We start from the raw sequence: 16,604 nt of genomic DNA, 5'->3' as shown, positions 1-16,604 counted from the left end.
AGGAAAAAGGAACATGTCTGTGTCAATAATATTCTCTTGGCAATAAATGTCTGCCAAATGAAGAATTTCCTCTGAGTTCAACCTTTATATTATATGTATAACATAACTTTAATGTTATTACAACAAAATCAATGCCACTTCAGCCATTATCTGAGAGCCTACAGTTGTATTGACTTCCACTTTACAGTTTTATTCAGTCTCTCTTGAGTGTTTTTAAAATCATCACATTAAATTAAAACACATTCTAGAGCTTTGCCCATTATGTTCCAATGACTGCAAAAACAAAAAATTTCTGACAGTTTCTCAAACACTGTATGCCAGCTATGATTTGAAGAATTTATCCACGTTATAGATATTTCTATAATTTACATCATATAAATGATACACTGAAACAGCAACCTCATGCTATGCTTGTTTGAAATATTTTAAAAAAAAACATGATTCTTTTTTTCTAATTGTTAAAAAAAAAACCCAATTAATGCCAACCGACAGAGCAATTTTCACATGTGACATATATGGCAGAGATGCTCATATTGCATGCAGTACACTTTCGTCTACTAGTTTCAAAAATTTTAACAGTAAGATAAAAGCAACAGAAGGTCAAGACACTAACATTACTATTACTGATGTGAACCAACCAGTAAAACCAGAATTATGCTAAATATTCTCTCCAGTGTATCTGTTTATATCTGCTAACCCCTCAGTCAACAAAGACACTCTTACTTTGCTGGGATAGGTGGAATATGTATATGTAAATCAACTAGCTTAAGATGTACTAAGAGGGTAGAAGCTGATGGTGTGTTGAGAGGGTAACAGCAGATAATGTTTTGATAGGGTAACAGTTAATGTTGTGTTGAGAGGGTAAATGTTTATGATGTGTTCAGACGGTACAGTTGATAATGTATTGAGAGGGTAACAGTTGGTAATGTATTGAGTTGATAACAATAAATGATGTTTTGAGAGGGTAACTGTTTATAATGTATTGAGAGAGTAACAGCTGATAATGAACTGTGAGAGTAACAGTTAATGATGTATTGAGAGGGTAACAGCTTATAATGTATTGAGCTGGTAGAAGTTGATGATAAAATGAGAAACAGTTGATGACATATGGAGAGAGTAATAGTAGACGATCACTGAGAGGATAACAGCTGATGATGTGTTGAGAGGATAGCAGATGATATTGTGTTGAGAGGGTATTAGTTAATGATGTGTTGACAGGGTAACAGTTGATAATGTATTGAGAGGGAATCAGTTGATAATGTATTGAGAGGATAACAGCTAATGGTGTGTTGAGAGGGTATCAGATGATAATGTATTGAGAGAGTTAAACAGCTAATTATTATGTATTGAGTGGGTAAAAGTTTATGATAAACTGAGAAACTAACAATTGATGATGCGTGAAAAGGGAGTAGTAGAAGATGATGTACTGAGAAGATAACAACTGATATTGTATTGAGAGGACGACAGTTGATGATGTATTGAGAGGGCAATAGTTGATAATGTAAATATAAAGAGGGTAACAGTTGATAATGTATTGAGAGGGCAACAGTTGATAATGTATAAAGAGGATAACAGTTGATAATGTATTGAGAGGGCAACAGTTGATGATGGTATTGAGAGGGCAATAGTTGATAATGTATATATAAAGAGGGTAACTGTAGCTGAGTTGATAATGTATTGAGAGGGCAACAGTTGATAATGTATAAAGAGGATAACAGTTGATAATGTATTAAGAGGGCAACAGTTGATAATGTATTGAGAGGGCAACAGTTGATAATGTATAAAGAGGATAACAGTTGATAATGTATTGAGAGGGCAACAGTTGATAATGTATTGAGAGGGCAACAGTTGATAATGTATTGAGAGGGCAACAGTTGATAATGTATTGAGAGGGCAACAGTTGATAATGTATTGAGAGGGTAACAGTTGATAATGCATTTAGAGAGTAACAGTTGGTAATGTATTATGAGTAAAGTAGTAAATAATGCAATGAACAGTTAACAGTTTATGATGAGAGGTCAATGTTTGCTCTTGATATATTATATGAGGGTTGCCATGGTTAGATCTACTAAGAGGATATTATGGGTAATGGCAGATTTTATGTGCTGAAGCACTGAAATAATTATTACCTACATTATATATATATGTGTGTATCATAAATCACAAGATCACTGCACCCACTGCTTATAGATGTGATTCTAAATATTGACAAATAGGTATTATTTTGTTGGCTAATCAAAGCAACTATTTGATAGCGGATAAATGCCATTGCCATAATTATAATAAGCAATTATTCACAGTCAGTCGAGTTGTTAATTGAGAACTAAATACTGACACATGATAACAGTATTATAAAACATTTATGTAACATTCTGTTACATGTCCTCCTCCAACAACTTTTCAGGAACATTACACAACCCTACATGTTTTATATGAATAATTCAAAACAGCAGAAATCAGCATCTGACAAGTAATTGATAGATTTTATCATGTAATTGAACTGAACAAATTACTTTTCCCTTTCAAGCCTGATCCTACAGCTGGCAACTGTGCCAGAATGGAAATCTAGAATATTAATAATTCAATCAAACCATTTCTATATTAATACCAATCAGGCGATGTTCTGCATATAAATGGTGTGTAACGTGGCAGATGCTAATAAATTATACAATATATGTATCTATTAAATATAATTGGCTCTTAATTGTAACAGAATGCTGGAGGCTATTTAAAGACTGGTGTGTTACTATGATTATCCTGTCTGGAGATTTGAAAACATGGTGATCTAAACAAAAACAAAATATACTTTAAAACAAGAGCTGTCAGAGAAGCAGCACACTCTGAGAAAAGTTGCTGAATATATAGTAAACAGCACGTTTTCTAAACTAAGAGAATTTTAAATAATTATAATAGCTTTGTTTTTCTCCAAAAAGTGGAGCTAAAAATCAAAATATATAACTGATTACTTTTCTTCTCTTTGAAGATGTAAATTTTTTTTTTTTTACCATCCAATAAAAAAGATAAACGTTATCTGTTTGTGAAATGTTCTACCATATTTTTATCCTTGAAGTTAAAAAAAGCTCATGGCTTATTTATAAATTCTCTAGCTTATATTGAAAGAAAAAAATTGCTTTTTCTTATCTTGTTTCTTTTTTTTTTACAAAATTTATGACACTTAAAATTTTTATTTATAATTTTATGACCTGGCATGAATTATTATGTTTTAAATAATGTACAAAGTACAGGGTTTTAATCTAGTAAATGTTTAAACCTTATATAAACTGCTTCATTCTTTAACTACATGTCCTTACTTAATCTGTCTACAAATTTTATTTTTTCAAAATAATCAGTGTTCATACCTTTAATATAAAACATCATAAAAAACTCCTGCTAAATATTCTGTCCAAGTATCAATATCTATGATATTTACCGTTCTAAATTTAAGTTTACTGCCCTAAAATAAACAACATGTATATGACATAAACTCTATCTTTACAAACACTCAAAGAAAATAATATTTGTTCAAAACTGCAGAACTAACTGTGACATTTTTATGACGTACACTTCAATATTACTGAATTGAAGCGTGATTTATAATAAAAATATAACCAAAACTTTTAAAGTCTATAGATTGTATATGGATTTAAAGAAGATTAAAATATATTCGTCTATTGATCCTTCAGTTGTAAATATGCTAGAATTCCATTTTGGCAACAAACCTCGATGATCAGAGTATTGAAAACTTAACTACATGATCATTTTATCTCACAAAATTCAATATTTGATACAAAAATATGCAATTAATGTTGCGCTTGCGACTGAATATCAAATCACTTTACACCATGAACACTTTATTATCACTGTGAGTATGAAATAGATCAGATCTTATCACTTTATGTATCTTAATTACATGAGGAAGCTTGCACTACAGCTAAATGTCTAAGTACATACTTGGTTGATGCACTATATTTAAATGTCTAACTACAAAAATCTGGTTACTGCACTACAACTAAATGTCTAACGCCCAGCTGCTGCACTACATTTAAATGTCTAACTACACATTTGGTTACTACACTACATCTAAATGTCTCAGTACATTTTTGGCTGCTGCACTACATTTAAATGTCTAACTACACATTTGGTTACTACACTACATCTAAATGTCTCAGTACATTCTTGGTTGCTGCACTACATTTAAATGTCTAACTACACATTTGGTTACTACACTACATCTAAATGTCTCAGTACACATTTGGTTACAGCACTACATTTAAATGTCTAACTACTTTTTTGGTTACTGCACTTCATCTAAATGTCTCAGTACATTCTTGGTTGCTGCACTACATCTAAATGTCTAACTATACATTTGGTTAATGCACTACATCTAAATGTCTCAGTACATTCTTGGTTGCTGCTTTACATCTAAATATCTAAGAACAAACTTGGTTGCTGCACTATATAAGATGTCTAACTTCACATTTGTTTCTGCATTGCATCTAAATGTCTAGGTACACATTTGCTTACTGCACTACATCGAAATGTCTCAGTACATTCTTGGTTCCTGTACTACATCTAAATGTCTAACACTACATCTAAATGTACATTCTTGGTTGCTGCACTATATAAAATGTCTTATTATACACATTTGGTTACTACACTACATCTAAATGTCTCAGTACATTCTTGGTTGCTGCACTATATAAAATGTCTTATTATACACATTTGGTTACTACACTACATCTAAATGTCTCAGTACATTCTTGGTTGCTGCACTATATAAAATGTCTTATTATACACATTTGGTTACTACACTACATCTAAATGTCTCGGTACATTCTTGGTTGCTGCACTATACAAAATGTCTAAGAACAACTTGGTTGCTGCACAACATTTAAATGTCAAACTACACATAAGGTTACTGCACACATAAAATGTCTTAAGTACATTCTTGGTTGCTGCACTACATTTACATTTGGTTGCTGTATTACATTTACATGTCTAAGGACATATTTGGGCACTGTATAGTCTATAAATATATAAATGTACATGTATATCTATAAGGTGAATGTCTCTACAAACATTACTAATGCATTGTTTCAGTTCAATTTCTGTAAATAATTTGGCTGGGTCACAGTGTATATTTGAATGCTTTACTCTTCTGATAGTTGCTCAGTGCCTCTCTTTACATTTTATTTAGCTTGTGTGCTACCATAAAATGCTAGTTCCCTGTAGGCTTCAGTAACATATATATGAAACTTTTTACCATTTATTCAATCCTGCAACTGTTGGGAATAACTAGGATAGTGATGGTTGCATGTTAAGTAAGTAATGTGAGCAATGAAAACATTGATAGATGGGTAACAAACTACTGATCACTTACATGATCCACACATTTTAGACAGGAACCCTCAAGGCAACAATAGCTATATATGATACAGATCAAAAGGGCAAACATTCTCCCATCTATTTCCCCCATCAGATTTTATATCAGAATGCAAACATTCTCCAAAGACTTCTCATGGGAACTTTACAAGATAAATTTTAAAACTGCAAGAGTTAGATTTGATCTATGCCATTAGAGCTTGAAGGTTGTAATTTTGTAGAATTGTTTGAGGCTTATTTTTGTACTGTTAAGGAACTTGTTTCAAGAACAGTACTGAAATGGTTATTTAAGTTGTCAAGAATATTTCTTGAAAATTCTTCAAAGAATGTAATAATATTGAGACAAATTTCAAAAACAGTTTATTAAAAGGGTTCTGAAAAGTTCTTCCTTAAAAGTATATGAACACATATATGGAACATTTGAATAAGTAAAATTAAGGACCAGTTCATGTACATTTTTTGCCCTTTTCATCATTTTAGCTATACTTAATTACACTGTTAACCCATTACTTCATGAGCATTTTGTGAAAAATGGTTGTTTTCATTGAAAAGTCTCCCATTACAAGTTCAAATTGCTATAAAACTATGAAAACTGCTTTAATACTAATCAAACTTGGCACAAATGTTGACTGGACCATTGCCTTTGCAACAACATGTTCAGGCTTAAATTTCCTGTTACCATGGCAACGAGGGGACATCTCAAAATTGCCAAAAATCACTATTTTGCATTGATTTTTTCCATCAAAATGGATTTCAAAGAGCTGCAACTTCTCAATGGACTGAGATAGAGTCAAATGCTTTTCAGCGTTGGTTACACGGTACCTTATGATCGATCTGGGGTCATTTTTAGCCTCTCACAAGTCCAAAATTTTCTTGGCGGCCTAAATAAGGCATTTTTTCACCATTTCAGACGGGGGGTAAAAAGGCGTTAAAAGGCGTGTTTATCGCGTAATGGGTTAAATTCAATTCAAGAACTGTTTTTGGACATTTCATGAATTATTCTTACACATTTCAAGAATTGTTATTGAACATTTCAAGAGTAATTCAAGAACATTATGTCAAGAACAATTTTAGAACATCCAATATTTCAAAGTTGTGAAATGGACTTTCAAGATCAGTTTTTATAACAGTAACCATTCAAGAAATGCACAATATGCTTAAGGACAAAAGTGTAATTGTAAGGAAGTGCAAGTAACATTTTTTATCACTTAGATATCTTATTGAAGTCAATCTCAGGAAAAAGTTTTTTCAGAATTGTTTTTAGTCAGCTTCATGAACATGGAGACACAGTTAAAGGACAAAAATACAGAACAAACAGAACTATAAATATTGTAAATAATTTCATTTAAGTTACCAAGGGAGTTCCATACAGCAGTTCTTAACTAGATGAGATATTCAGATAAGAAAAAAAAACATTAAGGAGAATATAAAGTCAGTGATTTAAATAGGACTGCAAACCCTCCTCTTCCAGTGAAGAGTATTGGTAATTGGAGGGAAATGGTGCATGCAGGGAACGTCTGTGGAGAATTGTTGGTGTCAGTAAATGAGGAATGATGAATGAGGCTGAACTATTTTGCTTTTTAAACATGACAAAACATTGATTTTCACTTACAATAAATAGAGCACATCAATGACAACACTCCTTATTGCCCTAAATCTATCATTTATGAACTAAAATGCCCTGTAAGTCCTTATATGAACTGAAATAAATTCAGGTTCATTTTTCCCCTCAAAGACTTGGATTTAGATGAAAATACTTCAATAAAATAAGAAGAATGACAGAATTGATGACAAAACATACCAGGGCAATTCACTATAAAGGTAGATCAATCCATGGATATGAAAGGCAGAACAAAATGTGGACAAACATCCTCAAATTTTGGAATTAATGTGGCTGATCTTAAAAAAAAAAATTGTTCTTCCAATAGTTCTCTCAGCCATGTAACAGTAAAAATAGTCACAGCAGAGCTTTCTGAATGAACAGCATAAAAGGAAATTTACTGTCACCTATTTTTCCTATAGCTTTGCCTATGTATTTCTGCACAGACAGATGGAAAGAAAGATAGACAATTCAAAAACTATGTACCACATTTCAGGGGCATAAAAATAAAATGGTTCAATTATTTCAAGGAATTTATTCATAATAACTTATTTACATGTTTTAAGGACTGAAAAGTTGTTGATTCTTAGCATATCTATAAGTTTGAACAGATTACTTTCCATCATCTTAGTTCTATACAGATAATTTAGCATTGCTACAGTTGAAATCACAAATTTTAACTGCAGTGATGCATTTTCGTTTCAACTATGGATATAGCAATATTGTATAAATGGGAGAACTTCTAGTCAATGTTATTGCCTTTTGTCTTTCTCCAATGCCTGTGTGTGAAATATGAGAAGCATTTTTACCCATTTTATTTTCATACCCATCAATATTAAGCAATTCTAAAACAGCTCTGCATCTGTGATTTCTGCAATGATCATTTTTGATGAATGGGTTAATTTTAGAGTAAATCACATTCACTACTGAGGAGAATGATTTGTGAATGGTAACATACTGCTGATACTGTACTCTAGGGACACTACATCAGGTCATATATGACTATCTATCAACATTTACTGGATACCAAGGTGCCCATCCATACATATTTTACACTTTGGTAGAACTAACTAATGATTTTTTCATGTTAGGTATCTGGAAAACTCGACTCTCCCAAAACATAATGTGTAGCTGATGTGAATATGTCACAACTGAAAGACTGTTTACTATGCAAGGGGCTTGCAAACTAATTAAGTCAGGGGACCTTGATCACTAAACCAATTAGTAGCAATTAGAGTAGTGTCAATTAAGAAAACAACAATGACCATGCTTGGTGTAGCTTTTATACATAAAACATGATATTTTAATATTAACTTGTCTCTCACCATGGTTCAACGAACTTAAACATTTGCAATCAATAATCATGAAAAGTGACATTTTAATATCCAGGCAAGAAACTTCCCCAGTGACTTCATCATGCTTCAAAAATACAAATTTATGACTTAATCCTTTTATTTTTCAACGAAGTAAAGCAAAAAAGAAATGATATTAACAAATAGATATGAATAAAATTCTTACCACAGCCAGGGCTCGAATTTAACACTCGCAAACTAGCAAAATGCTAGTTGAAAAATGATTTTGCGAGTTAGATTTATGACAACTCGCAATTTTTTGCGAGTTGAAGAAAAAACGGAATACGCTTGTCAGGAAAATCGGGCGTAATATTCGCAAGTACCAAGTATTCGCCAAGTTATAAACTATGCGCGCACTTGCTGTCTGGTTTACATTTTCTATACCTTAACCTCGGTTAAAAACGTAGACAAATTTAAACCAGTCCAAATGTCATTTTGTCCGTGTAAATCAAGCGTGATCGGAATAATATGTCTAAACAAAAAATAGCGACTTGACTTCCCACTTACTGAAGCAAATGTGTCTTCAGATAACAATACTCTGAGTACAGAAGATGATTCACAGTCTATCAAAAGAAAGACAATCAGACCTTCAGTTTAAACGGTTAAAAAATGGGAGAAAGAACTGCACGTCAGTCTTGCGTACGAACTCGATGACGATGGAAATGTTGCCAAAATATTTTGCACCGATTGTTGTGCGCATAATCCAGACTAGACATTGTCGGTATGGCGACAATATTGCATTATTATTTTTTTACAGGTAGATTGACATTTGATAAGAATCCTTGTCCCCTAAATCAAGTTTTTGAGTAGAAAGTTACGTTGCTGATTCGTACCCCGGGCAGTTCGAACTCGTCCAAATAAATTACAATTTTAATTTTGTTATTCTCTATATCCAGCAACAACTTTGTCTTTCAGCAAATCAAATAATTAAACTTAAAAATGAAGTATTATAATTTTTTTCATGCCCAATTTCATGATTAAGTCAGCTGTTTATGCAGAAATAAAAAAATATCTTTCATATCAATCATGTTAATTTAATCATTTATTTCAGTGAGTTCAAATATAAGATAGTTTTATTCTTTATTTTGAGTTGTTCCAACATGACAATTGAGATACAACAATTGAATGAACTCAAGTTATAACAAACTACTGTAAATTCATGTGTTGTACTACAACATTTATTAATAAAAACATTTTCAATAAAATTCATTATTATGATACATAATTGTAACAACAATTAATTAATTATTATGGTACATGATAATTCAAACAATTAATGAATGTACACAAAAGTTTAAACAATTTTGGAATTAAAAAATCATTGTCGTAAAAAGTGCTAGTTGAATTCAGTTTTTGCTAGTTAAAAATTTGTCCACTAGCAAAAAATTGCTAGTGGCCAAAAAAGTTAAATTCGAGCCCTGACAGCACATATGGTAGAAATTCAATCAATATTAGAAATGTCCATAATAAACTTGCTATATCAAGGTTGATAAACCTGGACAATACAGTATATATACTGATACTACATCATATTGATTTCATATATGAAATATATCACTAACTTATGTGAACAAATTATAGCTACATTGATGTTAAATGAAGCATTGTAGTCAGCTAATATTTTTTCCCCCAGTAATTGTTGTTTGTAAGATATCATTTGGTATTAAAACTGACAGTTATCATACATGTAGTTTCTTGCATTCATAAATACTCAAAAGATTGGTTCCATTTATTCTATTTAAAATGAGCTGACATAAATGACAATAATATCTCCAAAAAAAAAGTTAACAGTTTATAATTATATAATAAATACTTATTAATAATAAAATATAATCATAAACACATTAACATTTCATTACAAAATCATTAATTTCCTTAGAAAACAAAATATGCCAGTATTAAGACAAATTAATTTATGGTAGTTAGTTTATCTTATTTAGCATGGGGTAACTCATTTATCTGAGAGCAGGGAGACATGATTACCCTTAATTATACTCAAACTTTGAGTATGACATATTTATTTAAAAAATATAAATGTTTCTCTTCATCAACTGTCAAACATTGTAATCTGAGAGCATAAATCTCTATTAGTTTGCTGGCAGTGTATTCAGGGCTCGAATTTAACTTTTTTGGCCACTAGCAATTTTTTGCTAGTGGACAAATTTTTAACTAGCAAAAACTGAATTCAACTAGCAATTTTTACGACAATGATTTTTTAATTCCAAAATTGTTTAAACTTTTGTGTACATTCATTAATTGTTTGAATTATCATGTACCATAATAATTAATTAATTGTTGTTACAATTATGTATCATAATAATGAATTTTATTGAAAATGTTTTTATTAATAAATGTTGTAGTACAACACATGAATTTACAGTAGTTTGTTATAACTTGAGTTCATTCAATTGTTGTATCTCAATTGTCATGTTGGAACAACTCAAAATAAAGAATAAAACTATCTTATATTTTAACTCACTGAAATAAATGATTAAATTAACATGATTGATATGAAAGATATTTTTTTATTTCTGCATAAACAGCTGACTTAATCATGAAATTGGGCATGAAAAAATTATAATACTTCATTTTTAAGTTTAATTATTTGATTTGCTGAAAGACAAAGTTGTTGCTGGATATAGAGAATAACAAAATTAAAATTGTAATTTATTTGGACGAGTTCGAACTGCCCGGGGTACGAATCAGCAACGTAACTTTCTACTCAAAAACTTGATTTAGGGGACAAGGATTCTTATCAAATGTCAATCTACCTGTAAAAAAATAATAATGCAATATTGTCGCCATACCGACAATGTCTAGTCTGGATTATGCGCACAACAATCGGTGCAAAATATTTTGGCAACATTTCCATCGTCATCGAGTTCGTACGCAAGACTGACGTGCAGTTCTTTCTCCCATTTTTTAACCGTTTAAACTGAAGGTCTGATTGTCTTTCTTTTGATAGACTGTGAATCATCTTCTGTACTCAGAGTATTGTTATCTGAAGACACATTTGCTTCAGTAAGTGGGAAGTCAAGTCGCTATTTTTTGTTTAGACATATTATTCCGATCACGCTTGATTTACACGGACAAAATGACATTTGGACTGGTTTAAATTTGTCTACGTTTTTAACCGAGGTTAAGGTATAGAAAATGTAAACCAGACAGCAAGTGCGCGCATAGTTTATAACTTGGCGAATACTTGGTACTTGCGAATATTACGCCCGATTTTCCTGACAAGTGTATTCCGTTTTTTCTTCAACTCGCAAAAAATTGCGAGTTGTCATAAATCTAACTCGCAAAATCATTTTTCAACTAGCATTTTGCTAGTTTGCGAGTGTTAAATTCGAGCCCTGTATACAGATAAATAAAAGAGGGAAAAAACATTGTCTACTTTAAAGAAAGAATACAAATATAGTGTTTATAGGATTACTGGGCTTGAAAAACAAGCAAGAAGAATTAACGGCAAACTGTATTTACAGAGACTCTCAGACTGTGTAAATCTTCCTTCATTAAATTATTGTCTCATTTAGAAGGGAACCACATTAGCACTTTCAATCGATCAAACCATTTAAGTCAGTGAAATAAAACTCAGCCATTTCTATTGCCGCCAATAAACATGAAAACATTTTCTGACCTGTCAGAGATAAGCTAATTCCATAAAATGAAGCAAAGAGAGAATTACCAATTAAAATATATATCCACAATTTTACTTTCAACTAATTTCTTTTTACTTTCCCACTAATTTGTCAGCCTTAATTTCCATACATCACAAATCCTCCCCTTCTCTATCTTGTATCATATACAGTCATAAATTGAGAGATGTATGTAAGTGCTGGTAATAAATCTCCACCGATCAATACATCCTTGGCCCACTAATAATATCATACCCTCTACCAACTATTCTAGTACCAGGTAATAAATTGCCTCATAACAACTTACTTATGGTCAGTATGTTATTACATCTTGAACATATCTTCATTATTTTCCAATACCTGGCTATCAGCTGTCTGTATCATTAAATCTTTCAAAAGATTAATCATAACAACAACATATGGCTTAAATACAAGTTAAAAAACTCAAAATGTTCAAAAGTAAATAATAAGTAACCATAAGTAGTTATTTAATTAAAACAAATGTCTTTGATCTATAATAAAGATGTTGCAGTGATTTGTAACATTTAGAATATCAGATAAACATTTAATTTATAATTGTACAATTAAGAAAAAGAATATCTATTTAACCTAAAAGCTGCTGTCCATAGAGCAATAAGCAGTGGTCATCAATGAGAGACCTTATATATAATGTTGTCCATATCAAGAAAAGACTAACTCCATCCTGACTTTTAACATACCGTATACAGTTTAATGCACATTTAAAGAAAATTGATATTGAAATATTACTTAATATGTACAATGAATAGTCTTTCCAAAATCAAAACATTACACACATTTTGTGAGGCTTAAAGAAATATGCTCTAATATTAAATCATACAAAGAATTCACACAAGAATACAAAACTATAAAATTATCTAATATTTGCTGGAAATATAAACCTCTTTTATGATTTTCTAAGAAATTTCACTCTTCATGTACATATACAAAATATAGTTTTACAAAGTCTACAAATTACAGGAAACATAAAGCTCTACAAATTTCTCTTTTTAATATAAATTTTATGAAATAGAAAACCTCTAACTCTTCACGGGAGAGCCAAGGTAAGTGGGAAACACTCCATTATTAACTTTTAGCAGCAGCTACACTGTTTTTATGTTCTAATACCTAATCCACTATCATCTTACAGAATATCTGCTAGCTATATGTTTTAACACAGACAAGTTAAAGAAATAGTTTTATAAAAACAAGTTGAACACAGCTAGCTAGCCTCAAATATCTAACTATCTTATTATCAAACCCATCTGGTTAGCTTTCTTTTATTTCAGTAATATACTTTATTTCATTGGAAATATTTGCATAAAAGAAATAGGAGTATATAGATCAATATGGTAATCACTGGATGTACTAAAGTATACATCTCTTCCACACAGCTCACCAGTCTCCATATATTATCATTCTCATTAGAGATTCATTTTACAAACCAAAGTCATTTACAAAGCAATGATAAATTGAAAAGGACATGATCCATTATGAGTGGCCTTCATTAACAGAAATTCAAAGTTTTCAGTGCCTTTCTTGCCCACCAGACCACAGCTCCAATAGTCAATGAAGCATCCGTTCATTACATAAAAGGAGTTACAAGTCATGAATAGCAATGTTTTTAAAGTCTGCAGCGCTGCTATAGTCATTAAATGGCAATAGAGACGAACACAGGGCTGCTATAATTATAAATGGAAACAGAAAACAATCTGCAGATAATACTGGGACTGCTACTTATAAATGGCAATGAATTTAATAAAACATATAAATGCAAACTTACAGGGCAGCTAGAGTTATCAATGACAATGGTTTAAAAATTCTGCAGACTTGCAGCCTTTTTGCAGGGCTGCTACAGTTATCAATGACAATGGTTTCAAAATTCTGCAGACTTACAGGGCTGCTACAGTTATCAATGACAATGGTTTAAAAATTCTGCAGACTTGCAGGGCTGCTACAGTTATCAATGACAATGGTTTAAAAATTCTGCAGACTTGCAGGGCAGCTAGAGTTATCAATGACAATGGTTTAAAAATTCTGCAGACTTGCAGGGCTGCTACAGTTATCAATGACAATGGTTTAAAAATTCTGCAGACTTACAGGGCTGCTACAGTTATCAATGACAATGGTTTAAAAATTCTGCAGACTTACAGGGCTGCTACAGTTATCAATGACAATGGTTTAAAAATTCTGCAGACTTGCAGGGCTGCTACAGTTATCAATGACAATGGTTTAAAAATTCTGTAGACTTAGAGATCAATGACAATAGTTTTGAAAAGTATGATGTAGGCATACAGGGCTGCTACATTTATAAATGGCACTGCATTTAAAACATCTGCAATCTAACTGGGTTGCTAGAGTTATAAATGGCAATGGTTTTAAAAGGTCTACAGACTTAGAGGGTTGCTAGAGTTATAAATGGCAATGGTTTTAAAAGGCCTACATACTTAGAGGGTTGCTAGAGTTTTAAATGGCAATGGTTTTAAAAGGTCTACAGACTTAGAAGGTTGCTAGAGTTTTAAATGGCAATGGTTTTAAAAGATCTACAGACTTAGAGGGTTGCTAGAGTTATAAATGGCAATGGTTTTAAAAGGTCTACAGACTTAGAGGGTTGCTAGAGTTTTAAATGGCAATGGTTTTAAAAGGTCTACAGACTTAGAAGGTTGCTAGAGTTTTAAATGGCAATGGTTTTAAAAGGTCTACAGACTTAGAGGGTTGCTAGAGTTTTAAATGGCAATGGTTTTAAAAGGTCTACAGACTTAGAAGGTTGCTAGAGTTTTAAATGGCAATGGTTTTAAAAGGTCTACAGACTTAGAGGGTTGCTAGAGTTTTAAATGGCAATGGTTTTAAAAGGTCTACAGACTTAGAAGGTTGCTAGAGTTTTAAATGGCAATGGCAGAGTTAAAAGATTGTTGTTATTGTCAACAATAATGTTTTTTTTAAAAGTCAGTATTTACATAGTCTCCCGGTAAAAGAAGACTTAATAATATCCACCTATATAAAGTAACAATGAAATAGCAATGTTTTCAAACCATGTCAGAAAGTCATAGGTTATTATTGAAAGGTCTGCAGCGACTTGTTTGTAAAAGTAACATGCTCAGTAGGCCGTTTATGGAGATCTTTATGACTACTTAATGTTTACGAGTTGTAATATCTCATATGGAAAAGGTTAGCAATGCCTAATTACATCAAATATACAATACCCACTCAGTGGGCTCAGTTTATGAGTTGTGCAATAAAAACTTCATGATGGAAGAGGGCTTTATGAACATTCTTTCCACTGGAGATTATCTCTTGCTGGGCAAGTATTTGTTTTATACAATTAAACAGTCAAGTCTGGCTCTTACAATATAAAGAATGCAGGATGAAGTCTACAAACTTGTTCATTTATACACTTTATGGATTGAATTGGTGAAAAAATATTTCTACAGAATACAATTTGTATTCAAGCCAGAACAATAATATTTACCATAATTGTGCTAGTGCAAATTTCAGAGATTATGCATCTTGCTTATTATGTTTGTTTAGTTGGGTTTGAATAATATAACGCAACTCTCCAGCTTTACTGATGGCAGGAGTATGACATGCCATTTCATGAATAAATTTCAGGTATGAACAGCCATCTAGAAGAAGAAGGAATCTCAAGTCCCTATGGCAATATTTGAGGACCAGGCGTCTTGAAGTCAGCAACCAGATTTAAACCACTCAGTCAAGGAGGTCAATGTTGATTATGAGAAACAATACAAGTCCAATGTTTGGCATAAGTGTGCACATACCTGCATTGCCTTATAGTATAATTTATGCATGTATATATATATTTAAATGTTTTAGCTGAGTTGGTCTACAGCTTCTACACAATCATCTTGTGTTTGTTACCTGATATTATTTGATGATCAGTTCAAATCTGATACAGAAATTGTATGATGCAACTGCATCTTTCTGTTATTGACTAATACCATACGAAGCAAGAGTATAATCATCAAAATCATCATACTTTAATGAAACTTCTTGCCTTATTAAGAATGATAAATATATATATCTTAAATAACAAATTTAAGGTTGATTTCTTTTTATATTTGACAACAGCAAGGTTGACAGGACTAAATCATCATATATCTCATTTAAAACATTTGCTCATAATAAATATATCTACTAACAAAGTATCATTAAATGACAGTTAAAATGTCTTACAATCTGCTCCTAAACTTTTATGACATTAATAAAAACTTATAAAAATCGAAACTGACCATTAAAGTCACTTTAAAGAAAATCCATTCACAAATTTTATCTTTCACCAGGAGGATGTTGTTTATTTAGAATTTAAAAGCATTCAATAAAAGATCAGGCCTATAATGTCTCTGTCACTATAAATCAATGAATGTCAAGAGAAAAACAAGAGGACAAATTTACAATGCTAATTGTTTCCATTTTCCCAGATTATAGTTAACCCAGAAGCAGGGTAATACATTGAGATTAACTCATAAGACACCAAAATACATCCTGCTCTGTAAAATATAGTTATATAATATATGTTACATCAGTGTACCGGTAATTAGCAAATATTAGGTCATAAATCATTAGATTCACTACATTAATAACAAATCTTAAATCATAAAA

General features: G+C 31.6%; 1 protein-coding gene across 3 annotated transcripts in view; it reads right to left on the bottom strand.

Moving 5' to 3' along the window:
* LOC132752320 (neurocalcin homolog) overlaps window positions 1-16,604 on the bottom strand; it is a 56,147-nt gene that overhangs the window by 22,167 nt on the left and 17,376 nt on the right. The window contains exon 1 of one of the 3 annotated variants that reach the window (XM_060742629.1): window positions 12,020-12,160. The exons of 1 other annotated variant lie outside the window; for it this stretch is intronic. The gene's annotated coding sequence lies outside the window, so the exon portion shown is untranslated. Of the gene's footprint in view, window positions 1-3,359; window positions 3,496-12,019; window positions 12,161-16,604 lie in introns of those variants that run through there. One more of the 3 variants, XM_060742630.1, reaches the window with a different exon arrangement.

The sequence above is a fragment of the Ruditapes philippinarum genome, unplaced genomic scaffold (assembly GCF_026571515.1).
Source record: "Ruditapes philippinarum isolate M1 unplaced genomic scaffold, ASM2657151v2 ctg606_1_1_1_1, whole genome shotgun sequence".
In the NCBI taxonomy this organism is placed as follows: Eukaryota; Metazoa; Mollusca; class Bivalvia; order Venerida; family Veneridae; genus Ruditapes; species Ruditapes philippinarum.
Note: the sequence above shows the minus strand (reverse complement) of the source record. Positions and strands in the feature narration are given on the sequence as shown.